At 41.7% G+C, this 24,283-nt stretch overlaps 1 long non-coding RNA gene across 2 annotated transcripts; it reads right to left on the bottom strand.

Annotated features, from left to right (window-relative positions):
• Positions 1-6,533: 6,533 nt before the first annotated feature.
• LOC117871697 lies at positions 6,534-11,207 on the bottom strand. 2 transcript variants are annotated; one of them, XR_004644338.1, is made up of 3 exons: positions 10,822-11,207; positions 8,767-9,018; positions 6,534-6,656 (listed from the first exon to the last, which is right to left on the bottom strand). It is a non-coding gene; the product is annotated as an uncharacterized LOC117871697 (long non-coding RNA). The 2 variants fall into 2 exon arrangements; XR_004644339.1 differs by having other exon boundaries at positions 8,767-9,021.
• Positions 11,208-24,283: the final 13,076 nt, after the last annotated feature.

Here is a 24,283-nt window from a genome sequence, read left to right on the forward strand (position 1 = left end):
GTCAGTTTTCCCCGCTTTATCATATTTCAGAGTTTAAAAAAAATCCCTCTTCCTTATGACTCACTTAAGTCTTCAAACACCAGTTCCAAAATATCCACAGATCTTTTCCCCTTGTAGCCAGGTTTCCCTAAGCCCTTCCCTGAAGTTCCAGAGTTGTCCCTTGGTGGAGGAATTCTGGGCTGTCCCATCAGATTCATACTACTTCCAGGATGTCCCCAGCCCACTCACCATCTTCTTCCCCTCCACCCCTGCAGTCAGGAGTTTTAATCTTGGCTCCTCCCCACATTCACCCTGTTCTATCCTTGGTCACCCTGGTTTAGTCCTTGGGCCCCTTAAACTCTTTCCCTGACTTCTGGTATTGAGGACCTAACAGCCCAGTCTGCTCTTCATTCTTCCCCAGGAAGAGGCTCTCAAGTCCCCAGGCACCTCTCCCCAACTGAAAACAGGGCCTGCATTTTATATCTTGCCTTAATCTCATCGGAGTCTGATTAATAGTAATTTCCCCCACCCATAAATTTGGGATTATGTCAGTAGAACTGGACAAGGTTGAGAAAAAATGCATCCCTGAAGTGTAAATTAGAAATTGTGATCAGAAACTAATTCACATGTATTTGGGGTTAAGGAGGACCAATTGGAAGCACCAGCATTAAAGTCACTGATCATAATTGTGATCACAGTCCAGTTCTGGATCTGTTTAAAAAGACAGATCTGCAACATCTATTGTTTGGACACAGCGTGGTATATTATTCCTGGGACAGTATGTTCACTCTTTACTGATATTGCACATTAATGAGGGAAGAAGAAAAGAACAGTATTAATGACTCTTTAATTAGCATTAAACAATGTTGTCTCAATAGCTAGTCCCATTTCCTGCTAAAGATGCATATTTGCTTTGGAGGTCAAACGCTTTCAACATTCAGGTTTGGATTAATTTTAGCAATCCCCAATAACCTAAATAGTAGAGAAGATGAAGAAGATATTGCTGGAGCCAATAGTTTATCAGATTCAGATGTGGATTTATTTTAAAATTCTATAATAATGGAACTCCAGAATATATATATGTTCCCTGCCCAAGCAAAAAGCACAGATTTTAGGCATTTTAACTTTTTTTTTTTTAAAGTAAAAAAGCAATGATACTTTGATGCATTTTATGACAGTAACATAACTTATATAACTCTGCCATTTTTACATTTAAATTAATATAAAAAGGAGTACTAGTATGGGTCAATCATTCCTTTTCTACTCCCCGCTTTGTAATGTGAACTTGGTGACCTCTCAGTTCCCTTGTCCATTGTCACACAGACCAAGCAGCTGAGCTGGCTGGTAAAGTGATGAATGGGAGACTGTATCCTGCAAAGCAGTGACGCCGCAAGGGATTTAGGGATCATAGTGGACAAGCAACTGAACATGAGCTCCCTATGCGATGCTGTGACCAAAAGGGGTAATACAATCCTTGGATGTATCAGAGAAATAGTGAGCAGGGAGTCAAGTATCAGAGGGGTAGCCATGTTAGTCTGGATCTGTAAGGTGCCACTCTTTGCTGCTTGAGCAGGGAGGGGATTTTACCTCTGTAAACAGCATTGATGAGACCAACACTGGAATGTTGCATCCAGTTCTTGTGTCCATATTTTAAAAAAGATGTTAGGGGTGGGGGTGTAAATCCAAAGAAGGCGAAGACAAAAAAGCCATAAAATAATTTGAGGGTTGGAGAAAATGCCTTAAACCAAGGGTATGTCTACACAGCTGCTGGATTGGGTCTTGCAGACCAGGTCAACAGACTTGCGCCAGCTCACCCCTAAGCTTCACAACCCGAGCTCCCGTCCAAGCCAGAATGTCCACTTGGCTATTTTTAGCATGGTAATGTGAGCCTCACTATCACAAATTTATAGCCTTGGGCAGTGAGATTCACTCCCAGCAGCTGTGCAGACACACATTAAGAGACTTAAAGAGATCCATCTATTATTTTATCAAAAAAGAAGATTAAGAAGTGATTTGATTATAGTACACAAGTACCTTCCTGGGGAGAAAACAGTGGGAACTAAAGGGTTCTTTAATCTAGCAAAGAAAGGCAAAATAAGAAAAAGTGGCTGGAAACTGAAGCCAGAGAAATTCAGATTAGAAGTAAGGCATATACTTTTAACAATGAAGGTGATGAACCTGTGGGACTGGCAAGGGAAGTGGTGGATTCTCCAACTTTCAATGTCTTTAAATCAAGACTGGATGCCTTTCTGGAAGATGTGTAGGAAGGCATGCCTGCCCTGTAGCACCTCATTCTGGCCAAGTGTGTCTCTGCTGAGGCCTGCCTCAGTTTTCCCTTCAATTGTGCAGCCATAGGTTCATTTTAACAGCCCAGGGCAAAACGAAACCAAAACACACAAATGAGTATCTCTCTTTAGTGAAGCCCCAAGAAAGAAGTCCTTTCGTAAGAGCCCCCATTTACAACCCAAAGGATCAATAAGGGGACAAGATACTTTCAAATCTTGGCGGGGGGGGGAGGCTTTTGTTTGTGCTCTTTGTTTGGGAGTTTGTTCGCTCTTGGGACGAAGAGGGACCAGACATCAATCCAGGTTCTCCACATCTTTCTAAACAAGTCTCTCCTATTTCAAACTTGTAAGTAAATAGCCAGGCAAGGTGTCTTAGTTTTACTTTGTTTTCTCAACTTGTAAATGTACCTTTTACTAGAGTGTTTATCTTTGTTTGCTATACTTTGAACCTAAGACTAGAGGGAAGTCCTCTGAGCTCTTTAAGTTTGATTACCCTGTAAAGTTATTTTCCATACTGATTTTACAGAGATAATTTTTACCTTTTTCTTTAATTAAAAGCCTTCTTTTTAAGTACCTGATTGATTTTTCCTTGTTTTCAGATCCAAGGGGGTTGGATCTGTATTCACCAGGAGTTGGTGGGAGGAAGGAGGGGAATGGTTAATTTCTCCTTGTTTTAAGATCCAAGGGGTTTGGATCTGTATTCACCAGGGAATTGGTAAAAGGTTTCTCAAGGCTTCCCAGGGAAGGGAATTAGCCTTGAGATGGTGGCAGCGAACCAGAGCTAAGCTGGTAGTTAAGCTTAAAAGTCTTCGTGCAGGCCCCCACATTGTACCCTAAAGTTCAGAGTGGGGATACAGCCTTGACAAATGGGTATTGGCAAAAATGGTCAGGAATGCTAGCCCATGCTTGGATGACTGCAACTCTGACTGCCAGAAGCTGGGAGGAGAAAACGGGTTGATTTATCCAAAATTGCCCTGTTCTCTACACCCCCACTGAAGCTCTGGTTCTGGCCGCTGTCAGAAGACGGGATACTGGGCTCGATGGACCGTTGGTCTGACCCAGGATGATAGTTCTTATGTTCCTGTATTCTTAGTGTAAAAGGGCCTTAATTGGGCATAAATTATATTGCACTCATTTTAAGAACTCTGCTCTGCCAGAGTGGTGTAAAGTGGCCTAAGTGTAAAGGACAATGAGACACAATATATTAAAACCATAAGATAAAGAATCCAGTGGCTTTTTTTTTTTTTTTTTTACTGGAAGGTATCAGCCCACGGGCTATTTTGTAGCTGTTCAATCTAGATCCAGGGCCATAACTAGGGTAGGCAAGAGGGGCAGCTGCCCAGGATGCCAAGTTGGGGGGAGGCAAAAATGGGACAGTGCAGGATCGGGCACAGCAGCGTCAGTCCCTCCTCCCACAGGATTGGGCCCAATAGCCTCGCTGGACTCCATGGGTGTAGTTGAGGGTAGGGGGACATTCTGGGCTGGGAGCAGAGTGGGGTGACCCACAGCTGCTTCACCTGCCAGGAGCTCACTGCCTGTGCAGCTGGACGCCGCCTCCTGGGTCCTAGTGCCGGTCGTCTTCCCCTTCTGTGTGCTGGGTGCCCTATATGGCCACCATCCTGTTTTCTGAACAACAATGAGTGCTCATGGGAGAGCAGGGCAAGGGGACAGGACTGGAGGATATGTGGGAAGGAGGGGTGGTCGGGGGAAAAGGCAGTGGGAAAGGAAAAGGGATGGTGAATGGGGTAGGGGGAGAGGGATGTGAGAGTGGAGTATGGGGCAGGGGACAGTGAGGAGAGGAAAAAGGATAGTGTGGGGAGAGGGAGGGCAGTGTGGAAGGGGAATCCAATGGAGATATGTGAATGGGGGGGAATGGGAGCCCCACGTTAAGTATCCCCTCAGCAGCAGCAGCAGCTGGAGCTCCCTCGTTAAATTGGCCCATCCTACCCCAGCATCGGCATCCCACTGCCAGTGGGTACCCCTGCCACAGGTACCCCCTCCAAATACACACTTCAGCACTTCCCAACATCCTTCCCGGTACACAGACACCTCTCCAGCATCCCCAAATATCTGCTCCAACTCCTCATCTCCCTCCCCCCGGCAGCATACTCTATTTGGGAACTTGAAATACAGTAACCCTGGGGGTCGTTCTGTTCTCATAGCCTTGGTTTCTGGAACTGGTGAGGTTCAGTCCATCCTGCCAGCAGCCGCCTTCCCCCAGCACCTGGGCTGGGCACTGGGCTCGAGTGGCCGAGCTCAGAGTTCGGGCTGTGTGACCTTGAACCTGGTAGCCACGGGGCTGGGGCAGGGCAGCCAAGGGGAGCAAGGGGTGGTTCCACTCTGCAGGCAGTGAGTGTGGGGAGAGTGATTCAGCTGCAATGGCAGGTCCCTGGGCGGGAACTGGGGTGTGACCAGGCTGAGACGCAGGCGCCCAAGGGGGATGAGTATTCCAGGGAACACCTCGGGAAGCATCTCATCACAGCCAGACTCCAGGGGCAGGGGCCAGGGCCAGATCCAGAGGGTGTTGCCAGCCAGCGCCGAGCTCCTTCAGGGCAGAGGCAAGAGCATGTCAGGGGCGCAGCTCAAAGCTGTACCACTCACCCTCCTGGGGAACTCACGGCTGTGCAGAGGTGGCCTGGCTTGGTGAGCAGTGCCCCAGCCAGTGCCCCAGCTCCCACAGCATGGAAAACCAGAGGCCTTGACAGACCGGGCAGCTCCCACCAGCTTCCGATCTGCTGGGTCCCTAGGAGAATGTGCCCCACAGTTTGAAAATTTCTGTGCTAAATGGGAGGCAGAAATCTGGGCAGGTATGTGATCCCGCTGACCACCCCATGCGTCACCTGTAGGGGGAACAAATATGATTGCTTGTTCTGGGCACTAAAATGCTTACAGTTACAGTTCTGCTAGATCTCTCCCACTATCTCCATTCCCCATTTTGTTCTACTTTTGTCAAGCTTGGTCAAGGATTAGTTGATGAGGATACTGACAGCTGGATTATCTCTTCACCTCCACAGCATACACACAAGGAACTGACTTCTAAAGAGAGAGAAAAATGAAAAAGGTGCTAAATTCCCAGATGGAGAAAGCACCACAGTGAAAACATTCTTGATATAAGATATAAGATGAGCCTTACGGTTAATATTAAGAGGACAATTAGTGCATTCTTCTGGAGCTGACATATGGTTTACAAAATGAACAGAACTTGACACTAAAGAAAAACAAAATCTGCGAATTTAATACCATTGGCAGAGAGCAGTAATAGTTTCAGGATATAAAATCACTATATGCCTGGTATTTGTTTAATCATTGCCTTCAGGTGCAGCAGAAGGAGGCACTGATGATATAATTTGATCATCTTCTCTACTTTTCTCTCTTTTCAGATAGTGATGGCTTGTTGTGGGAAACCTGATTGAAAGGCTTTAGGCCTGATTCTGATCTCAGTGACACCAGTGTCATATCTGTGTGCAGGGCTGGCCCACAACATTTTGGCACCTGAGGCGGGGAGCTCAAATGACGCCCCCATGCCCCCTCGCTTGGGCCAAAACTTTGAAAGGTCTCAATTCTGCCTTCTTCCTCTTCTACTCCTCTCATGGTACTGCTCTGCTACCTACCCCAATAAAGGAGAACTAACAGCTTAAAATGTCTTGTTCAAAAATTTTAAGTAACGCTTAACTTTCAAATGCCTGAACAGCAAATGTAACTTTTCTTGTCTGCATAGTAAACACTGTCATTTTTATCTGTTTGAATAATCAAAGTGATGCTTTCCATGCTTTCTTGGTTGCAAAGATTTGAACTGCTTCCTGAAGGTCCACAGTCTGGGCCAGGTCATGCTCTATTGAGATGGTTGCAAGGCCAACCAGCCTCCTGTGTCATTGTGGAGCATAGATGTGTTTTTATTAACTTCAGCTTGGAGAAGCTGTGTTCTTCACTGGCAACTGTTAAAGGAAGTGTTAGAAGTATGCACAGAGCAACAAAAGCATTTGAAAAGAGGGTGGTCATCTTATTTGTGCACATATATTCCAGAACAGACTTTGGAATTGATCCTGCTGAAATGTATCTTCAAAGGGCTTTCAGTTCATCACCTAAATCACTTGCATCATCGCGCACGTCATCATGTGTCAACACTGTCTCTAGCACCCTGCATTGCTGGTGTAGGTCTTCTTCAGCTATAGTGAGGAGTTTTGGAATATCATACAACATCGCAAATATACTGCTGTGTTCCTTGAGCTGCATGAAACGTTCTTCAACTGACTATTGCACAATCTACCACCTGGTTAAAGAATTTAACTTTGAATTGTTGTTTGGGGTCTCTTATGGGATTATCCTGTGCCTTGTAATCAAAATGTCATCTTCTTCGGTGATTCTTGTATTCTTGTTACCATCTCCTACAAACTGGAATGCACATAGTTTAATAATGCAAGGACAGGCATTTAAGAAAGCCATCTTTGAAATAGTAAAAAAAGTCAGATGTAAAATGTGTGCAAGAAACATGGCTAATAGGTAAACTTGTGTTCAATCTACCAGGATATAAAACTCCAGAAGGATCGAGAGGCTCCAGAGGGATCAAGAGGTTATAATGGATGTGCAGAAACTAAATTTTGAACATAACGTTACTGAGATTCCCATGCAGGAAAAAACACATATGGATTTGTAATGTTTATAATCCAAGTAAAAATAATTATTTTAGAATTAGAAAAACTAGTTAATGTCAAAAACCCATTAATAATTTGCAGATACTTTAATAGTCATAATGAGCTATGGAGAAGTAAGAAAATTGACCTAAATAGTAAATGCTTAGAACAATTTATTGATATGCATAACCTTGTAACATTGAATACAGGAGCGCCTACTAGATTTATTTCAGTGGATGGATTCTTTTCAGTTTTTAATTTGTGGCAATTCCCAAATCCTATAACTACTAAATGCAGCTGGTAAAATTATAAAGAAATAATGGGAAGTGATCACTTCCATATACTTACTGAGTACCAAAGCCAAGCTGTCATAAACATACAGCTAAGGGTAGCATAAAATCCCTCCTTTACCCGTAAAGGGTTAAGAAGCTCAAATAACCTGGTTGGCACCTGACCAAAAGGACCAATAAGGAGAGAAGATACTTTCAAATCTGTGGGTGAAGGTTTTTGTTTTGTTCTCTTTGTGTGTTCTCTCCGGGTCAGTGAGGAACCAGGGCAGGGAAAATACATCTCCTAAAGCCATACCTGAACTAAGCATCTAAGATTACAAATTGTAAGTAATAGGAAGGAGCTTGTGAATTTTCCCTAGGCTAAGAGGGAGGTTTATTCCTGGTTTTGTTTTGTTTTTTGTAACTTTAAAGTTTTGCCTAGAGGGGAATCCTATGTGTTTTGAATCGGATTACTCTGTAAAATTAACTTCCATCTTGATTTTACAGAGGTACTTCTTTTACTTTTTTCTTTATAATAAAGTTCTGTTTTTAAGAATCTGATTGGGTTTTTAGTGTCCTAAAAAATATCCCCCCAAACCCATTCACCCCCTTTCCTTGGGAGGCTTGAGAATAATATACCAACCAAATAGATACCCAAGGTAAGCACAGACCTGACCCTTGGGTTTTTAGGACACTAAAAATTAAAAATAAAAAAAAAATTAAAAAAATAAAAAATTAAAAACCCAAGGGTCAGGTCTGTGCTTACCTTAGGTATCTATTTGGTTGGTATATTATTCTCAAGCCTCCCAAGGAAAGGGGGTGAATGGGTTTGGGGGGATATTTTGGGGAAACAGGAACTCCAAGTGGTCTTTTTCCTGAATCTTTGTCTAACTCATTTGGTGGTGGCAGAGATACCATCCAAGGGCAAGAAATTTGTGCCTTGGGGAAGTTTTTAACCTAAACTGGTGGAATATAAGCTTAGGGGGTCTTTCATGCAGGTCCCCACATCTGTACCCCAGAGTTCAGAGTGGGGAAGTGTGGCAGGCCCTTTGTGGCAGGGATGAGATGGGATGTCTGGCAAGATAGTGCAGCCTAGAGGCTGGGGGTCCATACAATCCCTCTCGCCAGCGGGGTCATACATCCTAGCGGCTGGAGTCCATACAACTCGCTCCCCTATGTGGGATCAGTACGGCCTAATGGCCAGAGTCCATACAATCCCCCTCGCAAGCGGGGCAGTGCAGCCTAGTGGCCAGAGTCCATACAATCCCCCTCAAAAGCAGGGCAGCACAGCCTAGCAGCCGGAGTCCTTACAACTCGCTCCCCGACGTGGGAACAGTGCAGCCTAATGGCCAGAGTCCATGTGATCCCCCTCACAAGCGGGGAGTGTGGCCTAGTGTCTGGAGTCCCTAGGATTCCTCACAGTTCGGGGGTGAGGTGGTAGGGGGACCCGGGCCCGCCCTCTCCACCGGGTCCCAACTCAGGGCCCTGGTAGTGGCAAGCTCCCCTTGCCACCCGCTCGGCAGGGATCCGCCCACAACACGCCAAGCGTCTATACAGCTCTAATGTCGTTTGCCTCTAAAGTTCCCCTGGGTCACTTCCTACCATAAATGCCAGGTTCTCTGTGGTGGGGTCATCTGGTGTGTTCTCCTCCTGTGACATCCTCCATCGGGGTATCAGGGGGTGTCCCAGCTTGGCTGGCCTCCGGATCCTGGTGCGCAAGCTCTCCCTCTTCAGGAGCTAGCAGCGTACCTCCTTCTTCTCCGGTGGTCAGCCCAGACTGAGCAGCTCTGCAGGCTTTTATAGCTGTTCTCCAGTTGGAGCATGCCCAGCAGAGCTTCCGGGGCGTGGCTTCCTCTACTAGGAAAAAAGGGTTAACCCCTGCAGTACCAGTGCAGGGCCACTCTGCCCCATCACAGGAGGGGACCCTGACACAAGCAAATGTCAAAAACACAAAAAATTGTTCCTAACTGGAATTTTCGGAAAGCCGATTGGGATCTTTTCAAGATTAAATGTGGTGAATATTTATGTAGTAACTGTCCAAGTGATAACCTAGGAGCATTCTATAACAACTCAATAAAAGGAATTACAGCAGCAGCTGATCTGTCCATCTACAAAAAATCAATTTCCTCCAACATAGAAATCAGGTTCTCTGATGGAATAATGATTGCAAATTAGCAATCAAGAAAAGAAGTAAGTCATACAAGAAAGCAAAACACACAATGAATAGTAAAGACTTAATTATAAAAGTTGTAAGGCGGCACACAAAGGATTATCAAAAAGACAAAGAAAAAGAGAGCTGGCAAATTGAACAAAGATTCAAAGCTTTTGGAAATATATAAGAAAATTCAAAGAACTAATGGAATTCAAAGTAAATGTATACTGGTCTTATTATAAACAATGAAATTGAGGTCTCTATCTTAGGAAAGACAGACATTTTAGCAAAAATATTCCAAAATGTCAGTATAAATCAAAACAATATATTTCATGGGGTCAGGAAAGAGGTTCATTGAGGAGAACCAGGACCAGCTCTAGGCACCAGCACAATTCCAGGGGCGGCATTTTGGCATTCCTTCTTTTTTTGTTTGGGCAGTTGCGCTCTCGGAGCTTGGGGCGGCAAATTTTTTGCTTGGGGCGGCATAGAGCCGGCCCTGAGGAGAACTCTGAACTATTAAATGCTGGGAGAGAATATACCAATGATGTGTTATGTTTTAGTATGCAGTAGCTTATTGCAGCCATTAGAAAAATGGAAAGGAAAAATACAGCTCCAGGTAAAGATACTATAAGTAATGAAATGCTTCAACAGTTGTCTGAAGTGGGTCTAAAGATTCTGTTGTGGTTATGTAATGATGTATGGGGAAAAGGACTGCTGCCAATAGAATGGAAACAAGCATTGGTGATAGTAATTAGGAAACCAGGCAAGGTATATACAAAACCTGTTGCCCTCAGATAATATGTGGGGAAATTCATGGAAAAAATGATAAATGTAAAACTACTGGAATACTTGGAGGAAAATGATATTATAACCGGGGTACAAAGTGACTTTAGAAGAGGAAGATGCACAGTTGACCATATAATGGGACTAGAAATGGAGGTACAAAACAAGCATAAGGACTATGAACTTTATGGTAAGTCTTCATGGACATTGAAAAAGCATATGGCATGCTATGGAAGGAAGGCCTCATATATAAAATAGCCAAAATTGGAATAAAAGGGAGATTTTTTTGGTGGATAAGGGACTTTTTAAGTGACAGGCTTATACAAGGCAAAGTGGGAACAGCTTTATCAAAAATCTACAGGCTTACAAATGGAATTCCACAAAAGAGTACATCAGCCCTGCTTTCATTTCCATTATGATAAATGACCTGTCAGAAAGCGTGCAGGCAGGAATAGGTATTTTCCTTTTTGCAGATGACAGTACTGTGGAAAAGACAAATGAGGCACTCCAGAGAATTTCCAAGAGGGGGAAATGATTTGGGATATAAATTCTCACTTGCAAACACTAAAGAAAGAAGATTAGGGAAGACTGGGACTCATTTCTTTATGGTGAAAAAATTCAGATAGTTCAAAGGTTTCTGTTCCTAGCGTTTGCTAATAAATTAACTTGAGAAGGTGACATAGATAATATCATACAAAAGTGTAAAAATAGGATGAACTTACCTAAAACTGTAGCTGGAAACAAGCGGGGTGCAGATATGAAGGTATCGATGATGACGTATAGAGCACGGATAAGACTAATTTTAAACTACGGATGCCAAGCTTTTGGTTCAGCCTCAAAAACAACTGTTAGAAACTTGGAACTACGCCACGCCCAAGCTTTGTGACTGGCATGTGGCACTATGATAACAACAGCAGTGTGTGTGTGTGCTTTAAATAGCCACTGGAGAAGCATCTGTAAATCCAAGGCTGAAAATATTAGATCTAACCTTTTGGGAAAAGGTAAAAGGGAATCATGAAAATAGAAGTACACAACAGCTGTATGAGGATTGCTAGGACCTTAGTAGACAAAATGTTATGGATTGCCACGACTTCCTCATACAATCAGGGTCGAAAGATGGATAAAGGAGATATGTAAAAAATAAAAAGTGAGAGAAATAAAAATGTTTAGTCATGGGAAATCAAATTACAGCTGGACAGTTATTCCCCCATTTGTGGATTTGGAATTTTTTGAAAAAAAACAAGGGAAGGAAAAACACATTATGACCAATGAAATGTCTGAATTTATTTATGAAAAATGGGGACAACTTTGTCAAGTCTATATAGATGGATCAAAAGATGATGGCATGGGTAGAGTGGGAACAGCCTTCTGTGTTCCTAGACTTGGAATCCAGAAATCTAAAAGGCTATCAAATTATGTGACCCTTCTGATGGCTGAACTAATGGGGGTGATGTTGGCACTAACCGGGATTAGAGATGTGAGATTGGCTGCAGCTGTAACTGTATCTGATTCCTTGTCAGGCATTTTGACAATCAAAATGGGGACTTTAGAAAGCAAAAATGACATAAGTGAAATAATGTTACCAACTACAGTAATAATGAAAGCAGGTATCTGTATGACGGGGTCAGATGCCAGCCAGGTACCTGAGCTTCTTAACCCTTTACAGGGAAAAGGATTTTGGAGTCTCTGGCCAGGAGGGATTTTATAGTACTGTACATAGGACAGCTGTTACACCCTTCCCTTTATAGTTATGACACCATTGATGGCCCTATCCTCCATACATTTTTTTGAACCCAGTTATAATTTTGGCCATCACAATATCTCATGGCAATGTGTTCTACAGGTTAATTATGTATTGTGTAAGAAAGTGCTTCTTGTTTGTATTAAACCTCACGCCTATTCATAGAATCATAGAAGATTAGGGTTGGAAGAAACCTCGGGAGGTCTTCTAGTTCAACCCCCTACTCAAGGCAGGACCAACATGAACTAAATCATCCCAGCCTGGGCTTTGTCAAGCCAGGCATTAAAAATCTCTAAGGATGGAGTTTCCACCACCTCCCTAAGTAACCCATTCCAGTGCTTCACCAGCCTCCTAGTGAAATAGTGTTTCCTAATATCCAACCTAGATCTCCCTCACTGCAACTTGAGACCATTGCTCCTTGTTCTGTCATCTACCATCACGGAGAGCAGCCGAGCTACATCCTCTTTGGAACCCCCCTTCAGGTAGTTGAAGGCTATCAAATCCCCCCTCACTCTTCTCTTCTGCAGACTAAACAAGTCTGGTTCCCTCAGCCTCACCTCGGAAGTCATGTGTCCCAGCCCCCTAATCATTTTTGTTGCCCTACACTGCACTCTCTCCAATATGTCAACATCCTTTCTGTAGTGGGGGGGGGAGGGGGCAAAACTGGACGCAATACTCCAGGTGTGGCCTCGCCAGTGCCAAATAGAGGGGAATAATCACTTCCCTTGATCTGCTGGCAATGCTCCTCCTAATGCAGCCCAATATGCCATTAGCCTTCTTGGCAGCAAGGGCCCACTGCTGACTCATATGGATGATTCATATGGAACATGGATTGTACATGAATTGGGTTGTTGTGATTTGTTATTTCTGTCATGTAACTGGCTCTCTAAATCACAAGATATTATTTTTGTTCGTTGATTGGATGAACTGTGAGTCATAAACCGGAGTCCCTTATTCTCTTCACATCACAAGTGTTTTTTTTTATTATTATACACAAATTTCTCTCTGTTGGTAATTAAGAAATCTTGTGTAAATAAAAAAAGTTTTCCAAAGCAACTGCAACAACTCTTCTGATATATAAACTCTCACAAGTAATTCTTAGTCTGGTATTCATACTGCTTTAGCTCTTAGGGTGACCAGATGTCCTGATTTTAAAGGGACAGTCCCGATATTTGGGGCTTTTTCTTATATAGGCTCCTATTACCCCCCACCCCCTGTCCTGATTTTTCACACTTGCTGTCTGGTCACCCTATTAGCTCTACACAGATTTTGTACTATGTAACTTGGTTAATTTAAACTTACTGATATGTTTAAAGTGGTACAATCTCCATCCTATAGGAAGTCATGCCAGTATAAAGGGTGCCTTATAGCAGGAGCACTCAATCTCCTTCCCATACAGCAATAGCTTTATACCAATAAAACTACATCCACACTAAGTAGGTTGTACCACTTTAACTATACCAGTATAGTTAAAGGGATACAATATATTCATACCCTAAGATGATTCTTGTGATTCTGAGGGCTTCCTGTCTACCTGTCACTCACTTGAATGTTCATAAATAAAGCAAATAAAAGGATAATGGATAACAGCAAAGTGGATGTACAGGTTTTATTAATAAAAAGCTACAGAGCTAAGGGCTTGTCTACACAGAGACGCAATATGCTCTACAATGCTGTCATTTCTAAATTGTACTAACATGTTATGCATTAATTGGTCCATGGAAAGCCTGCTGGTTGCCACCAACTGTGCTATGTTAAAGCACACTAGGAAACTTTTAGTGCATGCCAGCAGAATCCACGCGGACCAATTAATGCACAACACATTGGTGCTCTTTAGAAATCACACCCCTATAGTGCACATTACCCTACTGCATAGACAGATGTTAATTGTTGGTGCATTTGCCCAGCTCTTCTACTGGTCACATGCTATAGTTCTGGCTGAGTGCCATTCACTCTAGAACCTTATTTTCATTTGCTCAGATTATTGTCAAAAATACCTGTGTAGCTAAAGCTCCACATTGATTATCTCAGATGAATGGTGAATTATTTTTTAGAAAGTGTGCGGGGGGAAAGTGACTCTGATGATTTTGAGTTATATGAGCCTTAGGAGCCTAAGTGGGGTTTAGGCTCTCCTGATAGTTTTATCTAAAGTTCCTAGATGCATGTTTAGTAAAGGCAGTGAAAGCATAGATTTTTTTCCAGAGGTAGGCAATTCAGCAAACAAAAATATTTACTTCTTTAAACATTAGGAGTCCTTTAATTAGTGTCTGTCCAGTATTCAATATTATACCAATATTGATAACACAGAAAGGAGTTTGTCATAGATCCAGCAAAGGATAAACAAACTATCATAGGAACTGCCATTTCAATGCGGACCACAAGTCTTCTTGTCTGGCGTGACATACGTCATTTTTACATGTTATTAAAGGTCAGAAATCTGCCACAGGAGGCTAAATTGTAAAGGACTGGATAGTAAGTTCCAATAATTGTATTTGAGGCAGTAATTATTAATGTTACTCAGCTGAATTATAGAACAGGGAAAGACAGTTTAGATTTTCCTCCTGAATCTATAAACAGAGAAACATCAACCACAGATGTGTAATAAATAGTTTAAGTAAAGGAAGGGTGAAGAAAGTTGAAGCAGCCATTCTGTATACAATTTTGTGGCCAGCTTTACACAAAGCAGAATATATATTAAAAACACAATATGAAATGTTCCGTGTGGAACATAACTAGAAAAGACTCTTGGTGGGATGCAATGGTTTAAGCAGAATGAGTAATCTACATCATGAGTGGAATTTTAGAGATGATAACCATCAACAGGAGTAAGCATCATTCAAATGTAATCAGACTTTTGGAACTCACTGGAAATCAGCAACCAGTCTCTAAGTAAGGCTAGATTCTGATACCCTTACTCAGGTTTAGTAGTTCCTTCATCCATTACTTAACTCTATAGCTTCTGGAAGTACAAAGTATCAGAATCTGGCAGCTGCATAATTTATCTGATCCTGAATTGCATCTGCAGAATCTGGCCCTTAGCAAATAAGGCTTTGTCTACACTCCCCTGTGGTTTGGATTATGGGGATGTGAATAGCAGTGTGCACCAGCACGCTGCACTGCAACTCCCCTGTGTGGACGCTGCAGATGTGAACTAAAAGGTTCCTAGTTTGTATTAATGTAGGACTGTTTGAAAAGGACTATGTTAACATGAACTAGGAACCTTTTAGTTCATGCCTGCAGTGTCCATGGGGGTGGGGGGGAGATATGCACTGTGGTGTGCAGTTGTGCACTGCTATTCACTTCCCTATAGTTCAAACTGTGTGGTAGTATATATAAGCCCTGAACTAAGCTATCTCTACAGTGGCATTTCAACCATCAGTGCAAACCATAAGTATAAACACAATTCAAACATGTAAAATGCTATTTGCACCGGTGTTGCTTACCTTGGTTTCAAACTGGAGTGAGCAGCACCACTGTGTCTATACTGGAGGTTTTGCACTGCTGCAGCTACACCACTGGCTGAAATCCCTGTTATAGACAAAACCATAGAATATGATACTGGAGAGATACAGAATTGACTTGATGGTAATGCAGAGTAAGCGGCTGTCAAGTATTCAGACTGAGCATAGCGCTTACCTGCTCTTGATACAACAATCTCGAGTCAGGAGAATGCAGCCTGCTCAGCTATTCTGCAGATCTTTTATTTATAGCGGTTCTTTCAAAGTGGCATTAAGCCAAGTTTTTCTTTACAAGTGTATCCTCTGTGCTAGGATACATGAAGCCCGGGATTTATGCCAACTGCACAAATAGGACCTTAACCTAGTTCAGGCCGTGAGGCGCTATCATATAAATGTTAAGTAATAATGTTCCTCATGGCTCCACTTTGTACAATGAGTTAACATTTTGGAACTAATCAGATGCGCAAACAGAAATGTTATCAAGTTGAGTGTTGGACCTTGCTTTGCTTGACCAAAAGCAGAGTATTATTTAGTCTTACTGGCATAAGAATAATTTAAGAAATGAAGTTTAAACAGATGATGCAGGATAGGTAGGTCAAATTTTATCATCAATCTATGACATTTCTGCTTTTCGTTACACATTAATGTATAAAGATGGAAAATAATTGTACAGATGGAATTAATCATCAACTGACCTGAAAGAAAACAAGAGATTTAACTAACCTATAAATCTTTAGCCAAATGAAAGATAAAAAGTATTGTCTCTATTTTTATTACTGTATTTTACTAACACTTCTATAGTTGACTGACTATCTCACCAGTGGAAGATGCATGTTATCTTAGATACACAGGTATCTTGAAAAATCTGCTAATGCACATACATTAAGAAGTACTCCTGCCCATATATATGTTATATACATATATATATATGCCCATGTATGTTCCTCCGTATTTGGGGATCATAATTTGACTGCAATGATATTTATCTAGTTTGCAGTTTTGTGCTGCTGTTTCATGGTGGACTCCTGCTGTTGTGTAACATTTCAACTGTGGAATTACACAGTAATATCTGTTGAAAAAAGTAATGTTGTAATTTCCTTCAAAAAAATTCTAGGAAAGTAACATAAGAAACAGTTTGTAATATAATATTGAAGTGATGATTTTTAGAAGACATCCATGTTCAGGAAGGGCGCTTAGGCACATGTTTAAATCCCACTGAAGTAAATGGGATTTAAGCATGTGTTTAATTTTAAGCATATACTTAAGCCTTTTTCCTGACCCATCCTAGGAAAAGCATAATTTAAGATTTACATAGTACTTTTAGCTCACCCACATTGCACATATGGAGTACTTTGGATCACTTATTTTGCAGTCAAATGTATACCTTCATATATGATAGGTAGAACTGGTGAGTTAACACTGCTGTACAAATTATAAAATATATTATGAGCTTTATTATGTGATCGAGAATAATTTAGGGTTTTTTATATATATATAGACAAAGCATTTCATATTCAATGCGTCTTAAAATGCTGGTACAGTAACCATTTAAGCAGATGGGGACTATTAAGTCCTTGTGATAGGGTGCTCAAACAGCCAGGTGGCCTAGCTGTGAGCACATCTGACTTCCAGACGCTTACTTGTCTGACCAAGTAGCACAGGTGCCTGATTCCTGACCTTAGACCAGTAATCTTCAGGACTCCACCACATCTGGGTCTCAGCCCTTAAGGGTACATGGTGGGGGACCAGGTCCTCCCTCTCCACCAGGTCCCAGCCCAGGGCTCTGTGGGAAGCAATTGCAGTAGGATCCCCCAGCAGCGAGGCCAAATCCACTGCCCTGGGCTATTTTCTACCTATGTCGCTTCAGCTTGGGTCATGGTCCCTATCATCAAAACAGTCTGTAGGGACTCACCTAGAGCAGCACTCCCTTGTGGGCAGAGGCAGCATACCTGTGGGCAGAGGCAGATGTAAGGTTGGAGGGGCCTCCACTCACAATGTCCTTAAAGTCAAAAGAGATAAGTTCACTCACTGCTAGGTTCTCCCCAGTCTCCCTCAGTTAGGGATGCAGTGCTTCTCCCCAGCAGCAATCTGGCTTGTAGTGATGCTCCCCTCACATAGAGAGGCAGAGCTACCTACTTCCTCTTTACCAGCCAGCCCTGAACTGAGCCGGGTTCTCTCCTTTTCTTCCCCATCCTGTTCTGGCATTGGCTGCAGGTGTTGCAGGGTAGGGCTAGCTGGGCCCATAAGTTCTCTTGAACCCCTTTTCCGCTGGTGTGAGGTTTTTCTGCTCCATCACAGTCCCCAGTTCAGCAGAGCACTTCTGTACATGCTTACGTCCATCCTTATGAAGCAAAAATGTGAACAGGTACTGAACTTTAAGTACCTGCTGAAGCCCTATTAAAAACAGTGCTATTGTAGTACATGGTAGGCACAAGTTTAAGCGTTCTGCTGATTTGGGCTGTGTGGTAGAGAAATCTCAATACTGATGCAAAATGGTTATTCATAATAATAATAATGTGTTTTTATAATATTATGTCATTACAAACTTTCCTGGGCCTTTACTGAATGTAAGAAAACACCGGCAATTAACTTTTATATGATGCTTGGAGAAAAGTAGTTCACATGCTTATATTTTTGCTTATTTAATTATTTGAAATGTCCAAGCTAATAATCTCTAGGAATTCTGTTGTCTGTCAATATGACTGACTCTCCAGTCGATAAGGAAATGTACACCGTGTTTTTACTACCCTTAAAAGCATTTATATAAAATCTAAAATTCATTTTTTATAATTCCCGTTTTACTTTAAATCCATATTGTTGGCTTTAATGCTGTGGTTGAAAAATATAACCAATGATCATTATGACTTGTGTTTTGTATAAAATATTTAATAAGAAGTTTTAGTTGCAAGTTGTGAATGCTATGGCAGATCATACCTCTAAGGCTATGTGCTGGCAGCCACTTCCCGCAGCCCCCATTGGGCTGGGATGACGAACCATGGCCAGTAGGAGCTGCAATTGGCCAAACCTGTGGATGCTGCAAGTAAACAAACTGTCTTGGCCCACCAGCGGATTTCCCTGATGGGCCACATGCCAAAGGTTGCCGATCCCGGCTCTAAGGAGAGTTTGGATCAAAAGACAAACAAAAACCAAAACAACAACAACGACAAAAAAGTATGATAAAAAAAAATCCTCTCCTTGTATGCTTGATATTTCGATAATCCTTATTTCAGGAAAACATAAACCGAGCTTGTGATAAATGAAGGGGGGAGGAGTAGTTCCCTTCTATGAACACCCAGCCAGACAGTTAGCTATAAAGTCCTTCTTGGTAGCTGTTTTCTACTTGCTTTACTTGTAGAGGGTTAAAAAAGTCCAGGTAAAAGGAAGGGAGTTGGCACCTGACCAAAAGAGCCAATGGGAAGGCTAGAGCTTTTTAAAATTGTGAAAAAAGCTTTCCCTTTGTCTGTTTATTGTTGTCCTCTGGGAAAGAGGGGAACAGGGAGCAATTATGCTGTGGGAAGCTGAGGGCCAGATATGAAAATCATCAGATCATATCTAGAACTACTTATTTAACAACCCAGATATGTAAGTAGATCAGGATGTGATTAGGTTTATTTCTGTTTATTTCTTATTAGCTTGTGGACTCCTCTGTACTAACCCCAGATGCTTGTAATCTTTAAGCTTGTAACCTTTGTTTTGCTTATAACCTTTAAGCTGAACCTCAAGAGAGCTATCTTGATGCTTAATTTTTATAATTATTTCTTTTAAGATCTAGCAAAAAGCCTAAGTTCCAAATGTATTTCTTTTCTTTTGGGGTTTAATAAAATTTATCTTTTTTAAGAACACAATTGTATTTTTGTGTCCTAAGAGGTTTGTGCATATGTTGTTTAATTAGCTGGTGGCAATAGCTGATTTCCTTTGTTTTTCTTTCTCAGCTCTTCCCCAGAGGGGTGGTGAAAGGGCTTGAGGGTACCCCACAGGAAGGAATTCCCAAGTGCTCCTTCCTGGGTTCAAAGGGTTTTTCTGCATTTGGGTGGTGGCAGCATCTACCCATCCAAGGTCAAGGAGAAGCTGTAACCTTGGGAGTTTAGTACAAGCCTGGAGTGGCCAGTATTAATTTTTAGAATCCTTGCAGGCCCCCACCTTCTGCACTCGAAGTGCCAGAGTGGGGAATCAGCCTTGACAGAGCTAATTGAGTAAAATAAGATAAAAGTGTTTCTTATTTGTGATACCTCAAAAAGGAATGTAACAATGTGTTATCAAGATAACAAAAGAAGGTCATAAAGTGGATTTCTTTGCATCCCTCCCTGTGGGGAAAATCAAACAAAAAACCCACAACAAAAAACAATTCAAACCCTACCAAATCCTTATGAAAACTAATGCTTTTATGAGCATTTTTAGATACCTTATCCTGAAAACTGTAAGAAAAAAAAGTACAGCTGGGAAATGTTTTGTAGAAAATGTGTTTAACTCTTAAATGTTAAAATGGCAAGCCCTCTTGAAATGCATATACACATATATTTTAGCTAACGGCAAGGCTTGTAATTTCATAATGTCATTGCTATATAGATGGTAAAATGCTTTACATACCAACGTGGAATCTAATAACCTTACTAAATTGATTATGGATACAAAATCCATTTAACTAGATATGGGAAATAGTTAATTGTTTGACAATACTTAAGAAATTCCCTCACCCAATTCAGAAAGACACACAAAAAAAATCATCTCTGCAAGGATTATTAAAAAAAAAAAAGCAACAATGACTTCGCAGGTGCTTGGGGCGGCCACTTCGGAGAGGGGCGGCACGTCCAGAAGTTCGGCGGCAATTCGGAGGACGGTCCCTCACTCCTGCTCGGAGCAAAGGACCTCCCACCGAATTGCCGCCGCAGATCGCGATCGCAGCTTTTTTTTGTTTGGCTGCTTAGGGCGGCCAAAACCCTGGAGCCGGCCCTGCTTCTTGAATATCTATTTGGGGTTGAAGACCCTCTGAGAATTACTTAATTTCAAGGGGCTACTTTAAGAGCTAAAATCTTTTATGTGAATAACAGGATTGTTTGGACTTTTTAAAATCAGAATTTCAATTCCTGTTGATACCTAATGAAACTGAAGAAATATTTTAGAAACTTAACTGAAAAAAAAAATTAAAATGCTAACCTTAAAAGGGATGTGCTGAAAATCTCCCAGCATAAGAAAAAAACAAAACAAGTCAAGGCAATCTGTGTAACCATGTAGATTTTAGAGCACTGAGAAGAGTTGAGATTTAAATGGATAGCTTCTTTAACACTTAGCTACAGCAGACCTGGTGGTCCATTCTAATTGCAAGTCTGATGCACATTCCTCAAACTGACTGCATGTTGAGGAGCTGAAGGTGTCACCAAAAACAACCCACAAAAAAACATGGAATCAATGAAAGGATATCATCAGCCAATTTTAAGTCTAAACAAGCCCTAAAAGAGGTGTGTTTTCCCCTTTCGTGAAATTAGAGAGAGGGGTCTAAAACTCTCTCAGCCTTGAATAAGCAGCATTCTCTCTGTGCTCACACCTTATACAACAATCAGCACAGCTCATCTCTGCAAGCAAGACAGCAGCTACAAAATGTCAAAGGAGAAGAACAAAAGAAGCCTCAGAAAGAAGCAGTCTTCCAAATGACATCCTCAAGACTTCAGCATGAATGAGTAAAATGAAGTTAGTTAAAGCACTAGCAAGGAGTTAGGTGTAAAAATTCTTGTAATGATTTTATTGGGGTAGGGAAATACTATTGTAACTTAAAACATTAGCAGTTTCTCCTGTTAAATCTGTTAGACCATGTGTTCCTGGTGAGGAGATAGGGGATCAACATTGGTAAACAGAGACACAGTGCAATTTGATTTGGATTTAAGATTCTTAATATTTGTTATTTGGCCTGTCTTAAGATAACTCTGTAAACGACTTCTTCTAAGTAACTGATTTAAATACTTCTTTGATTTGATTGGATTTAGTTAAGATTACTTACTTTGCTCGTTTATCAACTGTTTAGGTTATCTAAACCCGACAAGACTCCCCTGCTCTTAAATAAAACTCTTGTTCCCATCTATAAACTGTTTTAGTGTCTATGATACACAAGACTGCACTCACTAGCAAGTTTGGAAATAATATGCTTTGATCTTAACTTACCAAAAGAAGAGTTCCCACCAAAAGCAGGCTCATTCTCAAAAGCACAATCTCTGTTAAAAGCTCTCCACTAAGAGACACACACAAAAAGATTATAACAGAAACAACCCTTGTTTGTTATATGTGTTCCATTTTATGCTGCTTTGTTTAATATTTTCTTTTCCTTTCTTTAATAATAAAATAACCATGGTTAATAAATGTAATGGTTTTGCTTGTTTTTAATCATGTTTTTAATTCATGTTTCTCTAGACTGTATATTTTTAGCAATATGGGGCTAGATTCTCAAAGAAACATAGGCATTGTAACATGGAGCATCATCACATCTCACTTTTAGGTGCCTATAAAATAAGCAGGATTCACAAAGCCTGAGTTAGGCACCTACACTTGCTATACAATGAATTGGGTGAGATAGATTCACAAAAGCCAGTGTAACACTGACAGACCCCGGTCGTCGGCGGGCGGGATCGAATGTGGAGTCTCTGGAGCTTGGTGCATGAGTCTCTACTGCATGATCTAAAAGCCAACTGGCTGCTAGCTAAGGCTGTAGGGCAGATTCATTTTATTTCTCTCTCTAAGTGGTTTTGGTGCCACTAGATGGTTCAGAACACCATACCCTGGAGGTGTGTGGGTTACACCAGCATGCTAGGCGGCTCCTTCCTTAAGTTAGCCAATGGGTGAGGCCAAGCTAAGTGGTGTGTGCTAAGCCCTGCCCCATTTCGGAGACAGGAACCTCCCTTGGTTTAGGATTCTAAGCTGCAAATCCACTCTTGCAGTTAGGTGCCTATGCTATTTTACAAAGGGAGGAGTAAATAGGGGGAAGTGCAGCTCCTTCATAATGTTGAGCCAGTGGTTAGAGTACTCACCCAGATTGGAGGAGACCCCCAGTTCAAGTCTGCTCTGCCTGTGGGGAAGAATGGATGTGAACTGGGCTCGGCTACCTCTCAGGTCTCTGTTCTAACCATTGATATAGGGGAGGGCCCTCAATCTGTCCTGTCCAGTCAAAGCGGTTCCCCTGCAGTATCAGAGTTTTCACCAGAGGAAGGCTGTGTTTTGCTGACCTCTGTAATTTAATTTTATCAGGCCTCTATAAACTAGAAGGAGAAACACTGTACATTCATCTGTCTTAGTGTGCAGAATCACTCTGTCTGTAGTTAGGAAAACAGGTCCAGCATGCAGGCAGGTTTGTTGTCTTTATTGTTGTTGCCTTAGGCAAAATATTCTACTTATAGCAATTCCATCTTGAAGTCTAAGTTATTATTATTCACTTTATTTTGCAGACCACCATACACTGGCTGTCAGGCCACACACAAACACAGCAGCAGAGGACTGTAACATAGTTTATTCCTCAGTCATTCTGCAGGGGGTGATTATATCTATATGTATATTCTAAGCTGAATCCAAGAGGCATCCCCAAAAGATAGAGTTTAAGCAGGAAAAAAAAATGCCAGGAGATAATGATGCAACACTAAGGCATTTAGATCGATCATCTTTATTGCTGCATTTCCCAGTGGCTAGTCACTGTTGCACAGAGAAGCTAATGTGATTGTCATTAAGCAGCAAATAGTAATCAGGGACAAATGGCAGGCCTGATCCTGCAGCCCTTACTCCTATGAGAAGGTGCCCTGAAGATAATGCAAGTAATTAAAGGCTGCAAGAATTATGCCCAATAGCGATGCCATGGGATGAGATGGACAAGGATAAGTACAATCGCTTTCTTGCTATGTGTGCCAAAAATACACAGCATTCCTCCATCTCATTTTTCTCATTCCCCTCCTTTATTTCAGTTTCAGGGATCACTCCATGATTTGCAGTTAAGAAAAAAAATGTGCAAGCAAAATGTACAATGTACACAGTATAGAAATACATAGGACAAGCATCTTGCCTCATGAGACACCCAGTTTACAGGGAAGCAGACCCACTTGCCAAAGTCGGAGCAGCTTGATCACTTCCATCAGACTCCGGAGTCTGCCTATGGTACCCCAGGGAGAGTCTCTCCTTCAAGGGAAGGGTAGAATATTAATCTCAATATCAGTCACTGAAAAGAAAGAAAGAAAGAAAGAAAGAAAGAAAGAAAGAAAGAAAGAAAGAAAGAAAGAAAGGGAAAATATGTATTTCATATTGAACAGGGTAAAAGGTTGTAAGGCCATTTTCTGCAGATCTGAAATGAAATACAGTAGTAGTGTAATTTCACATATGTAGCATTTTAAAATAATAAATCATATTTTATTGCACCGATCTGAAGATCTCTTCAGACAAAGACCCTGATATCAGTGTTCTATGAAAACGAATTGCTCAGAAATAGCCTGAATATGTGGATCTTCAGGACATCTCTCTGGTAAGGCCTCTGAGGAGGGAGGGGGAGCAGGGCTGGAGAGAGAGGAATCAGATTATGTTTTTTGCTGTTGCATTCATTGTTGGTATAGTTATCTGTATTGAGGATAGGGTTGTCAATTTTGGATGGAGGCATTCCTGGAGGTTTTATCACATGACATAATCTCTAATTAAAGATTACTCTGTAATTCCTGGAGACTCCAGGGCAATATTGGAGGGTTGGCAACCCTAATTGAGGGTTGATATAGGGTGACATTCTTATATGGATATGAATCTAATTACTGTCAGGGCACTCAGAGCTGGTGTATAGATTTCTGTTTGCATTGTTAAACCCTAAAATCAATCATCAAAATAATTCCCACAACAACATTTTTGTAAAATGCTATCATTGTCCATTTTACAAATTGGCAAAGCAATGGGACAAGGGAAGTTAAGTGACTTGCCCAGGGTCTCAGAGGAAGCTTGTGTCTCATAGCCTCATAGACTTTAAGGTCAAAAGGGACC

The sequence above is a fragment of the Trachemys scripta genome, chromosome 1 (assembly GCF_013100865.1).
Source record: "Trachemys scripta elegans isolate TJP31775 chromosome 1, CAS_Tse_1.0, whole genome shotgun sequence".
NCBI lineage: Eukaryota > Metazoa > Chordata > Testudines > Emydidae > Trachemys > Trachemys scripta.